This window comes from Dendrobium catenatum, unplaced genomic scaffold, assembly GCF_001605985.2.
Source record: "Dendrobium catenatum unplaced genomic scaffold, ASM160598v2 fragScaff_scaffold_1223, whole genome shotgun sequence".
In the NCBI taxonomy this organism is placed as follows: Eukaryota; Viridiplantae; Streptophyta; class Magnoliopsida; order Asparagales; family Orchidaceae; genus Dendrobium; species Dendrobium catenatum.
Window position 1 is genome coordinate 170238 of NW_021319685.1, and position 23675 is coordinate 193912.

The following is a 23675-nucleotide window of genomic DNA, read 5'->3' on the forward strand; positions in this document are numbered from 1 at the left end:
TGGAATAAAAACATACACACACACTACATCATGAGGAGACATATAAAATTTATATTGATCGTACAGGATGATATACGTTCGTACTGGACGATCAGATAGTTATCTCTCATAGAGCATATGGAACGAATAGGACTTGCTCAGAAAATTTTTTCTAAGTCTATCCGTCCAGGACAAATAAATTATCGTCCAGGATGATTGGCTCTCTGGAAAATTTTTCGTCCATACGAAATTAAATTATCGTCCGTGGCGACTGGTTCTCTGGAAATATTTCGTCCAGACGAAATGAAAAATTGTCCAGATGATCGGGCTCCTGGAAAATTTTCGTCCAGACGAAATTAAATTATCGTCCGTGGCGAATGGTCCTCTGGAAAATTTTCGTCCAGATGAAAGTAAAGAATGTCTAGGACGATCGGTCCTCTGTAAAATTTTTTGTTCAGACGAAATAAATTTTCGTCCAAATGATTAACCAACTTAGGACAGTTTTAAGCAGTTTCTAGAACCGACCTTGTAATAACCGTTCGTACTGGACGATCACCTGTACGAAGACATTTCGTACGCATATTCAAATAGGGTCGTTTCAGATCGTTTAAGTAAATCGTCCAGGCGATCCACGATCGTACGGGACGATCCACTGCGTACAGAATTGAATACTGCAGTTTTTGGGCGGTTTTTCTTGTATTTTGTATAAATAGTCCAAATTAGACTGCACCCAATCTTTTTGTCATTCGATCTTCGTGCCTCTTGAGAGAATAGTAGCCAAGGAGAGAGTGGAAGAGAGCATTCAAGGAGGATTCCTACCACTGGAGCGAGAAAGGCTTCACTTGGAGTTCAAAGGTAAGAGTCTCTACTTGTGAAATTGGATTACTTCACTCTTTTCCTGTCTTCCTTCTAGATTCTTGTGAGAAGATCTGTCAAGAGATCCGGTTCTCTGCCGACACTTGGAGAGTGTGAACAGCCGAAGGGTTCTCTGCCCACACTAGGAGATTGTGAAAGGACCGAAGGGTTCTCTGCCCACACTAGGAGAGTGTGAAAGGACGGAAGGGTTCTCTGCCCACACTAGGAGAGTGTGAAAGGACGGAAGGGTTCTCTTCCCACACTAGGAGAGTGTGAAAGGACGGACGGTTCTCTGCCAACACTGGGGATAGTGTGAAAGGACGGACGGTTCTCTGCCAACACTGGGAATTATGTAAAAGGACGGATGGTTCTCTGCCGCACCGGGGAGTGGTGAAAAGAGTGTGTTGTAAAGGCTTCTCCGCCTTGCTGTGGTGCAAAAGGAGAGTCACTATTGGTATTAGTGCAATACTCAGAGGGTGCCTCTGCGGAGTGGATGTAGGTTGTTTATAGACCGAACCACTATAAATCTGGTGTCATTTACTTTAGTGTTTTTACGTTTCCGCACTTTATATTTCAGTTTAAAAAACTCTGTGGTTGAAAAACATTTTTCTACAAAATTTAAAAGAAATTTTATTTCGGTTCAATAATTTTCAAAAAGGGTATTTAAATTTTTTAAACTACCAATTCACCCCCTCTTGTAACCTTGGGACATTCACTTAGGCTTAACAACCTAATTACAGACTCAACATATTGCTGTTAGAACTTGGGTTTATTTTAATGATTTGTTTCAGTTAAATTGCTTTAAATCCCATCTTTCCCTTAAATCTATGCTCAAGGCTTGGTTTATTAACTCTAAAGGCCACATACGTAATGTTATTACTTCCTTCATTCTTTAGTTTCTTTGGTTGGAAATGAATAAATCCATTTTAATAATGTGAGGATGAATCATCATAATGTTATTCAGAAGGTGAAGGATAAGGTGTTAGCTCTTATGGCTATTAATTTGCTTTATATTAAGAATTTTAAAAAATGTTACTTTGTTGGTACTACTTTAGGGATTTACTTAGAGGGTGTTCCTTCTACTTCTAATATTATCTATTGGAACAAACCCCCCATTAATTTCTATAAATTGAATGTGGATGGTACTAGTACTGATTTCTATGTTGGGTATGGTGGTGTTATTAGGGATAGTAATGGCTTCCTTATTATAGCTTTAACAGGTTTAGTTCATAATGATAATTATTTTGCTGCAATCACTTTGGCCATTCTTTATAATATTCAGTTGTGCACCCCCTTAACTTAACTAACTTGTTTATTGAAGTTAATTTTTATTTTAATTTTCAACTTTTTCAAGCTGATGAGAATATGTGTTATACCCCGAATCTCTTATATCATTTTAGGGAAACTAAAAACCTGCTGCTATTTTTGAACTCTTTATTTCACCATGTTAGCAAGGAATTTAATGCCTGTGCTTCTTGGCTTGCTATATGGGGTTGTAGTCTTGATTGTTTTTCTGATGTTATTTGGTCCACTATTCCTATGCTCCTTCAGGGTTTGCTTAATCTTGATGCATGTAGTATTCCTTATGTTAGGTCTTAATTGTTGCTATTCTTGGCTAGTGTACTGGTTGTTTTTCTTTCTCGGGCTTTTTGTTTACTGGGTCATTTTTCTTTTTTAGGCTTCTTGGTTTTACCTGTTGGATTAGTGAGGTGTTCTGATTTTTTCTTCTACTACCTGGTTCAATTTTTATGATGGCTGGGATATCTACGGTGTGGAGGACCGTTTCCCTCTTGGATTTGGTTTCTGACTATTCTCATGTGTTTTTTGTTGCAGTTGTTTTGCCATCATTTTTCTTCGGATGAACATCTGGACTTGTTTTTTTCTACTTTTGGCTAATTTCTTCTCCATTCTCTGGGGTTATGTGTGATGTATCAATTTTTTATTCATACACGATATTTCTTTTTTCAATTACTTGTTATCTACTACTGGCATAAATCTATGTCTTTATGTTTAGCTATTGTCTTGGTGGATTTAGACTTGAGCTATTATTTCACTGATTATAATGCTGATGGTCTATCCCATTGTTTCTCTCCTACCTTTGGCTTTTGGGATGCTGGGGGTAACTTGAGATTTTGGATGGGCTTTCATATGTTTCTGGTGTTATTGTTGGTTTAGTTGATGCCTGCAGGTGATTGTTTATCCCTTGGATGTTGCCTTGCCTTCTGTTTATCTGGTGTTGGTGGATTGAAGTGGACATTAATGTTGGGATTCTGGATAACCCGTGCTATTATTTTGGGGATCTTCTATTTTGCTGGATGGGTTTTTCCAAGGTGGTTTTGGGTGACCCTAAAGGTAGGATTGAGTGGCTTGTGGATTTTTTTAATGAGGCTTATTATATTAATTATATCATGAGGTCTTTAAGTCTTAATTCCCGAATTTTCTTTATTTGGAGTAAACTTTTCTTCTTCTACTTTTTTTTCTAGTTTTTATTTAGATTATTGTTACTGTTTAACCTATAATTTTTGGTGGTGTAGCTTTTTCTTTTGCAAAATCTTTCCTCTGTAAGTGGAGCTTCTTTTGGCTGGATTCAAGTTTTTTTGTAAAATGATTGGACTTTATTTCTTTACTATTATCTTTCTTTTTTGGATGCTTGTCTATAGCATCTTTAGAATGTTACTAGAGTGCTCTGTATTTTTAATTAGTGGAGACAATTGGCCCGTAGGTTTTCTTTTGCTATGTTTTGTATCTCATAAGAGCATTAATGAGCTAATGGTCTCCTGTAAGGACCTTGTAATTACTTTTTTTAATATTAACGCATAGGCGCCTTTGTGGTTTTTAATTAAAAAAAAATTATAGCTATAACAGATAATATTAGTTCATTTACAATTTAGAAGAACACTTCATCATGGGATCGACACTCTATCAATTACTTTATTACTTGATTGATACGTGCACTTACGTATTAAGTGAGTATTTCATATCAAAGAAAACATAAGCATATTTTAACCCATAACATAAACATAATTTAGGCACCCACATCAAATGTAGTAAGAAATATATGTTATAAATGGATATCTTAATATGTGATTTTAGAGTTTCCTCTAAAAAGGTTTATAGGGTTCATTATCCATTACAGAAAATTCAAAATAACTCATATAAAAATTAATAGTATTCTCTTTGTTTATAATATTTTATTACACTATAGCACTTCTAATGATACTAATAAGTAGACTCATAAAATTGATAATCATGGTGACTTTTTGATTGAAGCTTCATAGTTTAGGAGAATGTAATTAAAAGGTAATTTAGACAATGATATGCTTTCAAAATTTTATGCTCTTCTAGTTTTTAGATTTCCATTTAGGCATGCCTTTCTTAATGATATTTTAAGTGTTGATCTTATGCTAAGCATCTGAGACGTAATCTTTCAAATTATAGTACTTAATTTATTTCTATTTTTAGGATAATGTATATGATTTCTAAGAGAAATCATTAAGAAAATTCCATGTTTTTTTATGATGTAATTATAATGTAATAAAAGTTGAGAAGATTGCTAGAGATTTTCTTTGGGACAAGGGAGTTGATAAAAGGGGATTGCATTATGCTGCGTGGAAGATAGTGTGTAGACCCCTCAAGTTGGCTGGTTTGGGTATTCATGCCTCTTCAAGATGGATTGGGCCACTTAGAGCCAAGACTACGTGGAATATTTTGTTCAAACCTGATTGTATCCTTAAGAAGTAAATTTGTGCTAATTTTAGTAATAATCTTTGGAGAAATGATGCTAAGAGAAAGGTCTCAGCAGCTTGGAAGATTCTTTGTCATGGTGCAGACTGCTTGATAGGTTGTATAAAATGGAAGGTTAAGGAAGGGAAGTGTATTGGTGTCCTGCATTAGGTGTGGGTTTGGGATAAATCATTAAATTATTCACTCATTTTTGCTAATATGGAAAGACTGTAAGGAATGAAAGTTAATAAACTAATAGAACCAGATGGAAACTAGGATAAAACCATGATTCTGAACCTGTTTGGGGAGATTATGGGAGAGATGATTTGTGAAATTTTGGTTCAAGTGAATGAAGAAGAAGACAACATGGAACTTATCAAAGCTCCAATTGGTAGATTAGAATCTTCTATTATCTATGAAAAGATGTTTAAGTTTGGGGAAGATTTGCTGAATAGTATTTACAAGCTCAAGGTCAATCCAAAAGTTTGGTTGTTCTTGTGGAGAGTGTATAAAGGGATTATTCCTACTATGGATTTCAAGGGTGTGTGGGGTTTTCTTTTGGTTGCTATGACATTGAGGATTTAGATCATATTATAGTGAGTTGTAAGTAGCTGGATATGGTCTTTTGGCAATTAAAAAATGGGACTTTGATCTGCCTAAGTTCATAAATCTTGAAGAACTACATGTGGAGATTAGAAGGTGCAGAAAAGAAGAGTTCTTTTGGGCTGTATTGTGCTGCAATATTGTGTTCTTATGCTGGATGAATAGGAATGAAAAGAAACATGGTGATTCCCTTACAACTCCTCTCATGATTGCTGGAAAAATTATGGAGATGCTGCATCAGAGGAATAGTTTTAGTAGTTTGGAGCACTAGAACTCCTTCCAACCTAGTGGGTTGTCTTATTACTCATGGTGTCCTCACCCCCCTTTGAATTGGCTGAAATTTAACATTGATGGAGCTCTTAATGGAAACAATGAAGGTGGTATAGGATTGGTGGTTCGGAATTGCCAGGGTAAATTACTCTTGGCAGCTGGATGGAACATTGTGCATTGGGAATTCTTACAGGTGGAGCTTCTTGCTATGGAATTCATTAGGATAATAGTTGAAAGATGGATGTTTGAAATGCAATAATTCTTGATGGAAGGGGGAAATGCAAGTGTTGTTGTACATATGTAAGAATTTTGTAAGGAGGCTAAATGGAAGGATAAAGATCATAATAGTGATCAATTTAGTTGGATAAAATTGTTCAACTCTGTGGTATTTGTGCATATGCCGAGGGAGTGAAATAAGACAGCCCATTTTTGTGCTAAAAAAGATGTTAGTGGATTTTTTTGTGGAAATATGGGGTTGTTAATTCTTTGTACATGCCTAAAGAATTTCTTAAAATTCTTGAGGATGATTGCTTGGGTAGTTCATTTCTTTCTTGGTGGCCGATTCTGGCTTTGTGTCCTATTTGTTTGGTCTTTGCAACCGTTGTTTGATATTGCAATAAAGTAAGAATTTCGTGTACTAATGCCATACTTATATGTGAACTAGATTTTCAAGATGAAATAAAAGATAAATTTGTTTCTTACCTTTTTTAATTTTAGTACCAATTCATAAAATGAAAATATAAGTTATTTAAATGTCTTGCCAATTTATGTAAAAGGCTATGATAAATCAAATATATTAGAAAACATGGAAGTGCAGATTTTCCTAAGAAACTAAAGTTTAAAAGAACTGGAAGATTCCATGTTAGTTATAAAATGATTTTTAGTTTTTGTTGTCAAGCTAATACTTCAAAAGACATTGATTGGTAGCACCCAAGATAACAAACTATTATATTAAGAAATTGGTCATCAAAGATGCAAAGAAATTGATTATTATTTTGCTCTTTCACAAGGAATTTTCTTCAACTCAGCTTAACGAGGTTATTCATGTCTGTAAGAAAAGTTGATAAATTTGAATTTGTATAAATTTCATGGACTTAGACAAAGAATATGGGATGGATGCATTTTATTGCCTATTCCGTAGTTTATATAGCATCTAATAATTCAATATTCTCTTTTACATTTGGCTTATCTAGTTTCAACCAAATCAAGATAGTCCTAAAGATGATGGTTCATGGCATTTAAAAACATGACGTGCATCCATTATTATAAATTTGAGCCTTTTAGAATGATGAATGGTGGCATAGCATATCAATGTGACATGACATAGATCTTTAAATAATCTCTTATAATTATGTGATCCATTGTACATAGATTTCATCTTTATTTGAAATAAAATTATTGATTATTGGCAAATTGATTTATTGATTGAAGTATACCATATTAAGAATTATAGTCTACAAATGGATATTTTAAAATATGGTTTTATAGTTTCCTCAAAAAATGTTTATAGGGCTCATTATTCATTATAGAGAATTCAAAATCACTCATACAAAAAGTAAGACTATTTTAGAAATGGAAACACCATAAAACATGATACGGTTAAGATATCTTCCTTGGAAACTTAGATTTTTGAGGCATTTCATCTAAAATATTTCTATTAGATGTTATCCATTCATAGCATTGATAAGGAAAAATAACCAATCTATTGGGATAAGTCTTTCTAAGATGCATTTTAATATATTAAGAGACATCGTATAAACCCTTTAATATTTGTATCACCAATATTGGGAAGGTCTTTGATTCTCTACATATTAATCCTTGATGAGTATGTATGGGCTTTAATAACTTAAGTTAATTAGCATGGCAAAGAAAATGAATTTCATTATCTTAATGATAGGTTTATACTTATTAAAATTAGATATTCTCCCATCAAGATATAATGACTAGAACTAATAATTAATTTTTTAAAATTATGATATTATATGTTATTTCACAATTTATTTTATTTCCCGAGTGAATCATTACTAGTACTTAATAATTAAACCAATGTTATAAAGATATCTAGCTAGTTTGGCATTGATATTTCTGTAGTTTGATGCTATATATATGTCTCAATGAGTCATCAAAGGATATAATTTGGTTGAATTTTTAGCAAAATATATTATACTAATTATTACTCCTTTGAATAATGGCTTCCTTGATAATAAGGTTTTATTTGTTGATAATTAATAATGAGAACTTTACTATGATTATAATTTCTTTATCAAATATAACATTTTTGAAAAAGTTCCACTAGTTAAAGAAGGAATCAGATTGATATTTATATCAGGGGATAATGTAATTATACAATATTCATTCACATTGATAGATCTTCATATAAATAAGAAGGCACAAAATGAGGGTCTTTATTATCGGAGTTAAATTGGCCATTTATATGTGTATTAAGATTGTTGAATCCAAATTTGTCTGATGGATGTTGCTGACTTTACTAGCAGATCCTTCTAGTGAGATGAGAACCTATTAGTTAGAATGGAGACTATAGAGAGTGTAGAGATAGTAGAGAGGATGAGATAAAGATAGAAAAATCTCTACAGTCTCAATTATAAAATATAGGGAAAAGGTCAAAGATCTAAAGTTTCTAGCTAAAGGTGAGAAATAATTTTAGGAAAATTTTGTCACTTTTATTTATAGTATTTTGAGGGCTACATGAAAGGTATACATAAAAAAATAATATAAGCTATATAAAATGCCCGTACAATGCTACATACTAATCTTTGACATGTGTTACCTCTTGATTAGTTATAGGAGGGTGACGCGATGGTTGGGAAAGCTATCTTTCATTGGGAAAGCATAAGAGGGATGAATAGGTGTACGTTGATTTTGTCCAATTTCCCAAAAGAAGAGTGACCCACTGTTGGAAAATCAATTTTTTGGGTCAGCAATTATCATATGAGGCTTGAGTTCACCTTAGTATAAAATCTTAACAAAAATAACAAAATGGAGTTTGGAACCCCTTAGATAGGCACTTTCTTATACTTGAGCCAAATGAGCTATGATGAATATGATTTGATAGATATGAGTGAAGATCTATCTAAATAGTGAGAAATTCCTGATTACTTAGAGTAAGGCAAGCTCCGTGGCAAATATGGGTGAGTGACTACCATTAATATCTTTGGGAAAGGTCCTCTCTGTTCTTAGGTAAGTCCTTTGAAGGTTTTTCTATTGAGAGTGATAAATATTATCATGATCTGATTGCTAGTTGTTAAAACACATAAGAAGGTGACCATGGGAATACATTTAGTTCCCTAATTCACTCGGCCCTTTGATAGGTGAGTTGTAAAAAGGGCAAGTGAAAGAAATTAAATATAAATATTAAATGAAAAATAGAGAAAGAAATATAAATTTACTACCTTATTTTTACTATAATCTTAAGGATCGAGTTGACATTGCAATGATGATGTTGATGTGGTAGATGTCGTATTAGAGCTTCTCTAGAAATTTAAAGATGGTATCGAGTGAGGTTATTTTACTACTTGTTCTAACTATTGAAATAATGAGTGCTTTAAATGATGGATCTTAGCTCACTCTCGCAACCAAGTTGATTGGAAGATAACATTTCCCAAATGCAATCTGACCAAGACATCCTCTTTTGGTATGGAGGTTGACATGGATGAGGATCAATGACTAATTAAGCCTATGAAACTTATTACCTCCCCATATAAAGAAAGGAATAATTTAAGTTTGGGAGTGAACACTATCATAGAGTATCTTACTGCTTGATTATTAGTAAGTTACATATTATTGTAGCCCCTCTTATCCCTATGGAGGTGATCACAGTGGATAATGAGGGCAAAGAACCCTTCCTAACTAGGATGAGGAGGAAATTCACATTTTTAGGACTAACACTAGGGAGTGTAAGGGATATTTACCCACCGATGGCGAATTTTTAGGCCTTTGTAAGGTTTGACAAAAAAGGTTAAGTTTGATTATTTAAGGATTATAATTCTATGATAGAAGGTACCTACTGTAAGTGAGCTAGAAGTTTATGTCTCCTCTAATCAATTATTATAGAGTCTATCAAGTGAATAAAGAGATGAGGGCTTTTGAATTGTGGGTGTTGATTCTTGTTGAATCTTAATTAGGTTGTTAAACCTAAGTTAATGTCCCAAGGCTAACAAAGAGGGGGGTGAATTGGTAATTTAAAAAATTAACCTTCTTGGATTTTCAAAGTGAAACCGATTAATGATTCGTAGCAAGTTAATTTTAAAGTTTTCAAAATAAATTTTCAACCATGGAATCAATAACTTGAAGTAAGTAAATATTCAGTGAAAATAAAAAGACACAAATGTTTATTGTGGTTTGGTCAAACATGACCTACATCTACTCCCTGAAGCCTCTCACTTCAGGTATTGCACTATTACCAAAGTGACTCTCCTTTTGCTCCCACAGCAAGGCGGAGAAGCCTTTACAAAACTCTCTTCCACCAATCCTCAGGGTGACAGAGAACCGTCATCCTTTCACACCCTCCAATTGTAGGTAGAGAACCTTCATCCTTTTACACCCTCCAAGTGTAGGCAGAGAACTTTCATCCTTTCACACCCTCCAAGTGTAGGCAAAGAACATTCATGCTTTCACACCCTCCAAGTGTAGGCAGAGAACCTTCGGTTGTTCACACTCTCCAAGTGTAAGCAGAGAACCTTTGGCTGTTCACACTCTCCAAGTGTCGGTAGAGAGCTAGATCTTCTTGAATGATCTTCACACGAGCAATATAGAAAGATAAGAGAAAGAGTGAAGAAACAAAAATCACACACAAAGATCCTTACGTTTGAGTAACCTTGTAAACCCTTCACACTCCACTAGGAAGAAATCTATCTCAAACACTCTCTCACACTCTCTCCTTTAGTTTCCCTTTACAAATCATGAAGACCAAATGATAAAAAGATTACGTGTTAGTTTTTAGTATACCTTTTATATAAAAGACACAAAAAAATGTCCAGAAAATTGAATTTTTCAAATTTGACCATCCACGATTGTACCGTATGATCGTATATTCATACGTACGATTAGTTAAAATTTTATCGCGTAAAAACTCATTGTGAATCGATACAAAATTATTTCATACCCGATCATCGTCCGATATGAACTGTGTTCATCCGGTACAAACATAAAAAATTTCAAAGTTTGTATGTATGAACCGTTAGGATGAAATGAACGAAAATAGACCAGAGTTCTTCATCCCGGTATGATCAAAAAATATTATTCGTACGTTCTTCATTCAATGACAAACTAGAGCCCATTGCAGGTACAATAAAAAATATCATCCATATGATCTTCATTCAAGGATGAACCAGAGGCCATCGTCCTGTTACAATAAAAAAAATATTGTCTTTACGATCTTAATTCTATTACTAACAAGAGCCCATCATCCTGGTACGATTAAAAATTATCATCCATATGATCTTCATTCGAGGATGAACCAGAGGCCATCATCCCGGTATGATAAAAATATCATCCATATGATCTTCATTCGAGGACGAGCAAGAGGCCATCATCTACAATAAAAAAAATATCATATGTATGATCTTCATTCGAGGACAAACCAGAGGCCATCTTCCCGATATGATCAAAAAATATCGTCCGTATGATCTTCGTTTGAGGACAAACCAGAGGCCATCGTCTCGGTACGATCAAAAATATAATACATATGAACTATACTTAGAAATTTTTTTATCAATTCTGTTCGCTCCATTGCTCTTTGGGAAAAATAATTGACCATATCATCCCGTACAAAATAGTATCATACTGTACAATCAGTTTAAAAATATGAATTTTAAAACTCTCCCCCTGTGTGTGTGTACTTAGTTACTCAATTACAATTACACTTTCTCAGACTCAATAAAATGAAAAATACAGACTTCAAATTACAATACACTCTAAACTGATCTTGATTTGAAGTCTTCAACAATCCAGAGTATGATTTCCCTAAAATGTTAGTACACACAAGAGAAAAATAATTTTTCAAAAAATATGTTAGGAGAAATAATAATCAAAGCAATAATATTTGGAATTATAAAAAACATACAAGTTGCAATAATATAAAACATGCAAAATTAAATAGAAACTATCTCAATAGTGGGTAACCTTTAAGTATCACAGGGGGCATAGCTTTGAGATCAGCTTTTATCTTTACCTAGTGATTCATTGACTTTAATTATGATGAACTTGAAAGTCTTATGACATACCAACAAGGGGTGAATTGGAAATTTTAAACTTTTTCTTAAAATAAAGTACTTTACAAAAGCAAATAAATATTTTTAAAATAAAATATTTAAAGCATATAATTTTTTTTATTTTTATACTTTATGCAAAAACTCAACAAAAAATTCAATAAATAAATTTGTTATAGGGATATGCAATATAAATCAAAAGTAAGAAATTAAATGTGCAAGAAAAAGTAAATAATGCAACTTAACAATTTTATAGTTGTTCATTCACCAAACATAAGTAAACTCACCAAGGTCCTCCTTCTTGGGAATTTCACTAAGTTGAAAAGCTTCTTTAGCACTCAACCAGGGGAAGAATGATCTTTGAACATATTTTTTAACCCTAAAAAGCCTCTGTTCTTCTATCTCCCATGTAGAAAGACATGCCAATCCTCCTTGTGCTCCTCGCAACAATGGAGATGCTTTCCCTTCTTCTACTCCTAATAACGCAAATGCTGCTCTCCTAACTTTGCTCTGCTAATCCCTAGTCATCACTAAAGACTTCAGTTGAGTCCCATTCAAAAACACTTTACATAAACTCATGAGGAGAGGTTTAAGTTGATAAAACTTCTACGTGAATCCTCTCACATAATCCTTGATCATCCCCAATGATTCTCTCACACTCTCCCTCCCTCCCAAGAAATTACTTATGCATTCTCATATATAGAAGTGGCACACTTAATCTCCCTAAGGAAACTCTCAAAATGACATTATGAATACTCCCTCAGTTCACATTTATTTAAATATTTTAAATTACACTATTTACCCTATTTTTTAATTCTATTATATTGATCATACAATATGATGTGTGATTCAAATAAAGTTAAGTGAAAATTATGTAGCATTTTTATTATTTTAATTCCAATTAAAATGCTTGCTTTAGTTCATATTATGCAAGAGCATCTTATGAAAAAAAATCAATATTATAATGTTTAAAACCAATGACGTAACATCATAATTATTAGCGTCATAGCATCTCCAATGCCCCGATGCTTGATAAGGATAATATAATGAAAAAAATTTAGGAAAAATTCATGTAATTCATCACCCCAATGAATTAACGGATAGGACCATAATTCCTAAAATCAATATTATGACGTCAAAGTATTAAGAAAAATTATAATTAAGTCAATGTTAAAGTATCAATCTTATAAGCGCCTTAGTTCTAGATGATGTAAACAAGCATCATAATACCTAAATTTTATAGCACCAAGGCATAATATTCAAGTAAAGTGCAATGTCAGATATGTCAAGCGTTGTGTCAAACCAACAAATAACATGCCAAGATAGCCTAGTGATGTAGTGGAGAACATTTAGCAACGCTGAGCCACTAGGTTATAGTGTAACACTGTGATGCCCAATTTCATTATTGTATTAAGTATAAATAATGTTTCTATCTTTTATTTTAGAGGTTATTTTATAGTTTGTTTAAAGAAGTCTAAGAGAGACTAGGGAATATGGAGATGCATCTTTTTGAGTTATGGACCAATATTGTGGTGAGTAAACTATCAATTGGTGTGGAAAGGAGTGTGGAGAGTATACTAATAAGGAGAGATTCACTTTGCGAATGGTCTATCTTTAGGATCTATTTAGAATTCTTCATTATTGGTGATAGTTCTTTCATCTTATCTTCTTATACTTTCTTACTTGAGCAAGTAATAAAATATGTGCTGTTTAATTTTAATTCCATGGCTCACTAAACTCATAGTTTTAGATTGATGATATTATAACCTTTAGAATTTTGAATATAGACTTTATATTTTAGTGTATGAATGGTTGTTTTCAATATCTCCAACTATTCATTTAATTTATTTATTGGCCGTGTATAAAATTTAACATCTTGTAACGTATTGATTTGATGGAGAAATGTTGTAAAAAATAGGAGAATTGAAATGTATACTTGTATTCCTAAACATCAGATATTTAGTTTTGTAGGGTAAATGAAGATATAATAATTATTGGAAGGCCATACATCTTTCTTTACATCATTACAAGCTCGATAGAGATCTATAGATGGAAATTCTCAAATTTACAACTAGTCCAAATTACACTTTAATTAATGGTATCTTCACTATTTTCAACATTTCTTATTAAGAATATAAATTATACCTAATTTTTATAGGATAAATATAGTAGATTCAATAGAAAGTACTAGAATTCTTATGGGATCGATACTCTTTCATTCACTTTATTACTTGATCGGCACATGCACTTGCATTTCTACTGGGGTTGTATCCAATTCACATAGACTAATTATAGCATGTTTACCTTGTCTAATTTTGGGCATTATTGTCATGAAAAATTTCTTGTGCTTTTGCAATTATTTCTGTATTATTCAAAGAAATGTAGAGTTTAATCTTACTTATATCTAATTTAGTTTGCATTTCTTTTGTGAAGCTTTGAAATTATATTAGTTTATTATTTTTAATTACTACTTTTAATTTATTTTACTACATTTTTCTTCCTATTTATTATTAATGTATGCATAGTAGAATCAATATAAAGGATCCTTAAAAGAAATTAGAAAATCTAAAAAGACTTTAGCATTAGGAATGACTGAACCAAATCTAGTTTAGAACCATCTTAGACTTCTTAGGTAGTATGATAATCCCTTAGTAGATGGAATTCATCAAAGTATCAGCAAACCTACTATCCAAGCAATAATTTTGAGTTGAAACCTGCCATAATTCAGATGGTTCAAAATTTTTAGTTTGGAAAAGTTACATTTGAGTATCCCAATATTCACTTAGTTAGCATTATAGAAAATTTAGCAACATTCAAATACAATGGAGTTAATGATGATGCTATTAGACTTCATCTATTTTTAGTTTCTCTGAGGGACAAAGTTAACAAGTGGTTGAATTTATTATCCTTAGTCTGCATAACCACCTGAAATGTGTTGGCACATAAGTTCCTTACAAAATGATTCCAACCATAAAAAACTGCTAAGATTAGGAATGATATAACATTATTTTCCCAATTTGATGGAGAGTTAATTTATGAGAGTTAGAAAAGTATATCTAAATAGTTTATCTGATTAATTGGTGATTTTGACTTTTTATAATGGGCTTGAAGGACCCCTTATGTCAATAATTGATGCAATAGTTGGAGTTTCTTAAATGTAAAAACTTTTTGATGAGGCTTATGCCTTGGTAAAGGAGATAAAAACACCTAATTATTAGTGCCTTTATGATAGGGTGAATCTAAAGGGAGTTGCATGTGTCTATTGTTAAGAGAGTTGCTATTTGCATGTTTTACATTCTTGTAACTAGTAAAATTTTGATGATTCCAAATATTATTATTTTAAAGTTTTGTTTTCTCCTAACACTTTTTAGAAGAATTATTTTTGCTCTTGTGTTGACTAACATTTCAGGATAATCGAACTCCAGACTAATGAAGACTTCAAATCAAAATTCAGCATGAGATAATTTGTAAATTGAAGCTTGTACTTTTCATTATATTAAGTTTAAGAGGGAGTGATTGTAATCAAGTAACTTAGTACACACACACTTGGGGAGATCTTTCAAATTCATACTGATCGTACGGGACGAACCATGTTTGTACGGGACGATCAAGTCAGTTATCCCCTTGGAAGAGCAATGGAACGAACAGGTAGTGAGAAAATTTTTCTAAGTCCTGTTTGTCCAAACAAATTTTTATAATCATCCCAGGATGAAATGCTCTCTGGAAAATTTTCATTCATATGAAATATTGTTCATGCAAGGACGAAATGCTCTCTATAAAAATTTCGTCCAGACAAACTCCAATTTTTCCCCTAACTAAATGCTCTTTGGAAAATTTTCTTTAAGATGAAATCTTATATTCAGGATAGGACAAAATGCTCCCTGTAAAAATTTCATCTAGACAAAATCCTATTCGGCCCAGGATGAAATGCTCTCTATAAAAATTTCATCCAGACAAACACTTATTCGTCCCAGGACAAAAATGCTCTATCTTTTCTAATTTTGATAACTTCATGCAGTTTGTCGAAACCGACCCATGGTATAATTGTTCGTACGGGACGAACGTAGTTCATACAAGATGATAATCGGGTAGGAGGTTAGTTCATACCAATATACATTGGGTTCATATGCAACTGGTTTAAGTAAGTTCGTCCAGGATGATCCATGATCGTACGGACTGATCCATTATGTACAGACTTGAAAATCAGCAATTTTTGGACAATTTTTTGTGACTTTCCTATATAAAGTCCAATTAGAATTGCCTCTTAATCTTCTTGCCTACTGATCTTCATGCCAACTGAAGGACGACACAAGGAGTGAGTGTGAGAGAGTGTTTGAAGGAGGATTTTTACTACTGGATCGTGAAAGATTCTCTTGGTACTGAAAGGTAAGAATCTCTACTTGTGATTTTTGATTAGTTAACTCTTTTCTCTCTTTCTTCTAGATTTCTTGTGAGAAGATCTATGAAAGAGATCTAGTTCTCTACCGACACTTGGAGAGTGTTAAAGGACGAAGGGTTCTCTGCCTACACTTGGAGAGTGTGAAAGGACGAAGGATTCTCTGCCCACACTTAGAGAGTGTGAAAGGATGAAGGGTTCTCTGCCCATACTTGGAGAGTGTGAAAGGATGAAGGATTCTCTGCCTACACTAGAAGAGTGTAAAAGGACAGACGGTTCTCTGCCAACACTGGGAAGAGTGTAAAAGGATGACGGTTCTCAGCTACATAGGGTAGTGGTGGAAGAGAGTTTTGTAAAGGCTTTTCCGCCTTGCTGTCGCTGCAAAAGGAGAGTCATTAGTGGTATTAGTGCAATACTCGGAGGGTGCCTCCAGGGAGTGAATGTAGGTCGTGTTTGACCGAACCACTATAAATCTTGTGTCTTTTTTTTTTGCTGCCTTTTATTTTTTTATTTAACTTGTGGTTGAAAAATCTTTTTGTACAAAATTCATTAAAGTAAGTTTTCGATATAAAATTTTAAAAGAGGGTAAAATTTTTTAATTACCAATTCTCCGCCCTCTTGGTTAGCCGCTTGGACACAAGCTTAGGTTTAACAACCTAATTCATATTGAACAAGTTTCTACAAGTGGTATCAGAGCTTGATTTCAAAATCATAAGTTTAGACTACTTTTTTATTAACGTAGATGGCTACATTTGAAAACCAAAATACACGTGAGGTTACTCTATAACTAAACCTCCATTGTTTGACAAAATTCCTTTTGATTTTTGGAAAATATGCATGTCTACATTTTTACAGTCACTTGATTACCGTATGTGGATCTTAGTTCAAGAAGGATATACAAAACCAACTAGACTAGTTGACGGAGTTAGAATTGAAACACCTTTTGTGGACTGGACAGTAGAAGAATGTGACTTGGCACAACTAAATGCCAAATGCTTGAATAGTTTCTTTTGTGCACTTAAATCAGAAGATTACATACGAGTTTTTACTTGCAAGAGTGGAAAGGATATATGGGATAGACTTTATATAATTATGAGGGGACTAATGAGATTAAGCAATCTAGACTTAATATCTTATTGCATGATTATGAAATGTTTCGCATGAAACCAAATAAATCCATTTCTGATATGTACACAAGATTCACATAAATAGTCACCTCTTTACATGCATTGGGTAGGGAACTAACGAAAGCTGAAATAGTTAATAAGATTATTCGTTGTTTGCCTACTACTTATGATGCTAAAATTACTGCAATTACAGATTCTAAAGATCTAAATTTTTACTCTATTGACAATCTTCTTTGATCGCTAATTACTTACGAGCAAGGAGTTAGCCAAAGAAGGATTGATGTAGGTGAACCATGAAGGGAAAAGAACATAGCACTAAAAGTGGAGGAATCTGAGAGTGAACACTCATAATTTTGAGGATGAAGATGACATCGCATTAATGACTAGACAATTCAGAAGCTTTCTGAAGAGGAAGCAGAAGAGACACCAGCAATGGAATCGAGGTAAATTTAATGGGAATGCCAAGGTTTCAAATGATATTATTTGCTATGAGTGTAGGAAACTTGGACATATTAAGACAGACTGCCCAAAACTCAAAGCCACTCCTAGCAAGGAGAAGATAGAGGAGAAACCAATTGTGAAGAATGGCAAGAAGAAATTCCAAAAAGCTTTCTGGGCGGACTCAACTTCAAACTCGTTAGAGACGGAAAAGGAAGAAGAAGTCACTAATCTGTGCTTAATGGCCGATAATCTTGATCAGTCAGATCAAGAAGAGGCATGTGACTTAACTTATGATGAACTTTTTGAAGTTTTTAAACATATGCTTGATGCATATATGAAGATGAAGAAAATGCATACTAGTTTGAGCTTAAAATTTGAGGAACTACAAAAGGAACATGAAATCCTTAGGAAATATCATGCTTTAATTGATGACAATCATATGAAATTACTTGATGAATTTGATGACTTCAACAAAAATCATGAAAGTTTAAAATCATCCTATACAAAATATGAAAAAGAATTTAAAAATTTTAAGGTTGAATCTGAGAGCTAAATATATAGAATCAACTATATAAATCGAATTTTAAAAGATATGAATTCATTTTATAAATTAATGATAAAAGCTCTCGAGGATAATAGGATACCCCATAAACTTGAAGATTTCACTAATCCTATTTTGTATCCTAAATTTATGCAATCCCTAAATAGACAAATGAAGAGTAAAAGATTTAGGAATCCTTTTCCAAAAGTCAAATGTAACAATTGTGGATTGATTGGATACACAGATCACACCTGTACTTTGAAGAAGAAAACTTATTTGGTGTGGAAATCTAAGATGCATAAATTTAGACATATCATACATGCATCTCTTTGTAAATTATCAAAAGGAGAACCCAAACTTTTTTGGGTTCCCAGGTCTAACATTTGATAATCTTGCAGGGTCGCTCTCACACAATGCCTTATGAGAGCATATGGTACCTGGACAGCGGATGTTTAAAGCATATGACTGGAGATACTGCATAATTCATATCGTTGGAAGCCAGGAGTGGAGGTAAAGTTACACTTGGAGATAACACCACAAGGAAGGTGGTTGGGTCAGGTATGATCTGAAATCTTAAGAATTTTTACATTGAAAATATGTTATTGGTAGAAGGCTTAAAGCATAATTTGTTAAGTATAAGCCAGCTATATGATAAAGGGTATTGTGTAAAATTTTTTCTTACTAGCTGCATATTAAGCCTAAATGGAAATGATGTTTTGAATGATATAAGGGTAAATAATGTGTATATACTAGATTTGAATTGCATTCAAAATCCTAAAGCTTTTTATTTAAAAACTATTTCTGATGAGTCATGGCTTTGGCATAGGAGATTTTGTCACTCTAGCATGAAAAACCTTAGGAGGATTACCCAAAAGAACATAGTGAGAGGTATACCAAAACTAGACTTTATTAAGGACCACCTTTGTGATCCATGTCAATTAGGAAAATAAGTGAAGTCCTCTTTTCAGTCTAATAATGATCTTAGAACTAGTAAACCATTGAAGATTTTGCATATGAATCTTTTTGGTCCAATTGGAACTGTAAGTCTAGGAGGGAAGGTATACGGATTTGTGATTGTGGATGATTACTCTAGATTCACATGGGTTAGATTTCTATTTCATAAGAGTGAATCATTTGAGGAATTTAGAAACTTTTTGACTTGGATTCAATGAAAGCTAGGATGTGAAATTATGATTATACAAAGTGATCATGGAGGAAAATTTGAGAATGAAAGATTTAAGGATTTTTGTAAGGAGAAAGGAATTGATCATAACTTTTATGCACCCAGAACCCCTCAGCAGAATGGGATAGTCAAAAGGAAAAATAGATCATTAATAGATGTCGCACAAGCAATGTTGGTAGAATACTCACTTCCTAAATATTTTCGGACTGCGACGGTCAGCAGCACTGCACGTTATGTTCTAAATAGGGTGAATGTGAGATCTAAATTAAATAAAACACCCTATGAGTTGCTAAAAGGAAGAACACCTAATTTGTCACATTTGCATGTTTTTGGTTGCAAGGTAAACTCATAACAATGGAAAATCTGCCTTAGGAAAATTCGATCCAAAATCTGATGAAGGTATTTTTGTATGATACTCAAGTGTTGGAAAATCTTATAGAGTATTTAATAAAAGAACTTTGGTAATTAAGGAGACCACACATGTTTTATTTGATGAATCTGGAATTTTGGAAGAGCCAAATAATTTAGAAGATGAAATTGAGATTAACTCCCAAAAGATTGATAAAATAAATTTGGAAGAAAATTTGGAAGAAAACTTGGAGATAGAAAACCTTTTTCCTAGAGATTTGAGATTTTCTAAAAACCATCCAAAGGAATTGATAATTGGTGAACCTAGCGAGGGTGTAAGGACTTGGTGTGGATTAAACAAAGAAGTCAATCATTCAGCCTTTATTTCAACCATAGAACCCAAAAATATTGAGCACTTTTGGATGAATTTTTTATTTTGGCTATGCAAGAACAGTTAAATCAATTTATAAGAAATAAAGTTTGGGAATTAACTACAAGGCCAAAGAATCAAAGTGTAGTTGGAACTAAGTAGGTATTCAAAAATAAAATGAATGACTCAGGAGTAGTCATTAGAAATAAGGCTAGATTAGTTACTAAGGGGTATAATCAGATTGAAGGGATTGATTTTGAGGAGACTTTAACCCTTGTAGCTAGACTTGAATCAATTAGGGTTTTGTTAGCCTTTGCCTGTTTTAGAGGATTTAAATTATACCAAATAGATGTAAAAAGTGCCTTTTTAAATGGTGTAATTCAAGATGATATTTTTGTAGAACAACCTCCAGGTTTTAAAAATTTTAAATACCTAAATCATGTTTTTAAATTGAAAAAAGCATTATATGGATTGAAACAGACACCTAGGGCTTGGTATGAGAGATTAAGAACCTTCCTACTTGAAAGATCATTTGAAAAAGGAAGTGTGGATACAGCTCTCTTTTTGAAGAAATTTGGAAATGACATACTCAGTGTACATATTTATGTTGATGACATCATCTTTGGATCTTCAAATAAAAATCTTTGTGATGATTTTTCTGAAATAATTAGTGAATTTGAAATGAGTGTAATGGGAGATTTAAGCTACTTTTTAGGCTTTAGCATTAAGAAAATTAAGGAGAAAATATTTCTTAGTCAGTCAAAGTATGTTAAGGACATCCTCAAAAAAGTATGAAATGGACAATGCTAAACTTATTAGTACACCTATGAGTTCCTTAGTTCAGTTGGATAAGGATCCTAAGGGAAAATCTGTTGATCAAAAGAAATTTATATTGGATCTTTGCTTTACTTGACAGCTAATCGGACCGATATTATGTTTAGTGTTTATTTGTGTGCTAGATTTCAATCAGATCTAAAAGAATCACATATGACAGCAGTAAAAAGGATTTTAAGATATATGTTAGGAACTCAGAACTTAGGAATTTGGTATCCTAAGTTTAGCTCTTCTTTTAAAATAATTGGTTATTAAGATTCTGACTTTGCAGGTTGTAGGGTGGATAGAAAGAGCACTTTTGGAACATGCCGGATTATTAGAAATTCTTTAGTCTCTTGGTTCAATAGAAAACAAAATTCAGTAGCTCTATCTACTGTTGAAGCTGAATACATTGCATTAGGAAGTTATGTGGCACAAGTACTTTTTTTGAAACAACAGTTGATTGATTTAGGATTAATTATAGGTGATAACACTAGTGCTATTTGCATTTCTAAAAATCTATTCAACATTCAAGAACCAAACATATAAACATCAGACATCATTTCATAAGGGATCATGTATTCAAAGGAGAAATTGAACTCATTCATGTTTCTACTGAAAATCAACTTGCAGACATTTTTACAAAACCTTTAGTCTTTGATACTTTCAGTGCACTAAGAACAAGGCTTGGAATAATCGATTTGAATGCTTAATAAAAATATTTTCTGCAATATAGATGTATGTTTCTAGTTAATATTTTTGTGTGAATCTTTGAGTTTATGATTTTTTTGTATTTTGAGTTTGTGTTTTTATTTTTCTATTGCGTTTGTGTTTTTGTTTTGATTGAGTGCATATTTTTGAAAAATTAAGTGACATTCGTCCAGGACAAAAGTATTTTCGCACGGGACGAATTATGTAGTGTGTCAACTGTCGGATTTGAAACATTTGTGTGCAATTTTTTAGTTATTTCAATCACTTCGTATGTACGATCGTCTGGATGAAATTTTCAAATGACGGAAAGATTGATTGTTAGTTAAACAGATAAGGTCGTTTTTAATATTATATTCATACGTACGAACCTTTGGTTCGTCCCTGAACGCTTGGCAAATTGATGTGGGGGACTGTTTCAATTGCCATTAAAATGATCATAAATTTTTGATCATCTAGGACGAACACCTATTCGTCTGTACGATCATTTGGTCAAAAGTCTGTATGAAAGGATGCTTCGTAAGTTATGTGATTAAGAAAAGCCATTTCATTATGGACTCATTCGTTCGTCTATACGAATTTGTTTTGTACTGGACGAACTGATTTTCGTACGGGACGAACATATTTTTGTATGTACGAATAGTCGTAATTCATTAAATTAACCGGTTATGCACTCAACAGTCACACTCGCACATCACTTTCAGAACCCTTTCTTCCTTTAGATCTTATCCATGGCAAGTTCAAGCAAACGACAAAAGGTTTTAGCCAAGGGTCTACATAGAAACTCTTCCGATAATTTTATGTCCAAAGCTAACGAAGAATGTTTTCCTAGATTTGTCTCTGCTAAGATCACCCTGTCTAGAGTTCTTATTCAGGAACAACTGGCCATTCAGGTAATGAACTTGTTTGCTTCAACTCAATTTTGTCTCATTCTCACACTAGTCCACCTCTACAACAAAGAGACCTTTCATTATTTCCTAGCAAATATGTCCTTCAACTCCGACCATTCTGTAATCAAGTCCTATATTTTTAAGAAGAAAGTTGAAATCACCAAGGCTGACTTAGGAATCTTTTTAAACTTAAGGACTGGGGGAATTAGAGCTCATACCATGACTACTACTTCTGATTTTGACTGGAATGAAATTAAAGAAGTGATTAGAGGAATTATTTTTAAGGAGCATATGCATAAAGTGTTCTCTCTTATTCGCAATGCTCGTATCATCCAGCATGTTTTTCGAACTTCAATAATTCCTAAAGCTGGTGATAGAGCCAACATTACTCCTCTTCTCTCTACAGTAACCTACTTGATTATCATGAACATGAACATGAAGAAAATATAGGCAAAATTGAGAGAGAAAGTTAGTGAGAGATAGTCTGTGATTTCAAATTCTCGGATTTGGCGGTTCTTGCGGACGGTGGTGGTTCTTTCCGGCTACTGGCCGGCTGTCCGGCATTCTGGAGAAACGTTGATGGAGCAACGTCGTCTCCTCCCTTCTGATGTTTGGAAGAACTGTAAGAAGAATTTGGCGACACCGACTTCGGAGGTGTTCAATGGAAATTCTAAGGTGTTGGAGGGATTCAACCAGAACTTTAAGGGTTTTAATGGTAAACCCCTTGTTATCAATGAGGTGGTTTATTAGGGAGATCGGAATTACCTGTTCTGGTTTCTGGCAAAGGTAAGAATGTTATCAGGGATGAAGATGTGAATTTCTTGAAGGGTAAGTCTTTTCTGGATGGAAATTTTAAGGGGGTTGGTGATCGATGTCTGGATTGCTCTGTTTCTTCTGATCTTAGAGTTTCTTCCTGTAAGAATTTTGACTCAAAATCCTTACCTTCTTCACCAATTAAAAGAGACTTCTATGTCAAGGATCTGGTTAGTAGCAATCTTCGGGAGGCAGACATTGTGAATGAGGATTTGCATCTGAAGGCTAGTAATGTTATTCCTGAAGCTAAATCTATAAACGATCAATTAGAGGTGGAGTCAAAAGCTTTTAAAGGGAATACGGTGCGATTGCATTCGGCGTGGAATAAAAAGCATTATGTTAAAGTTGATAACCTGGACCTGGGATCTTTTTTATCAGATGATGGGAA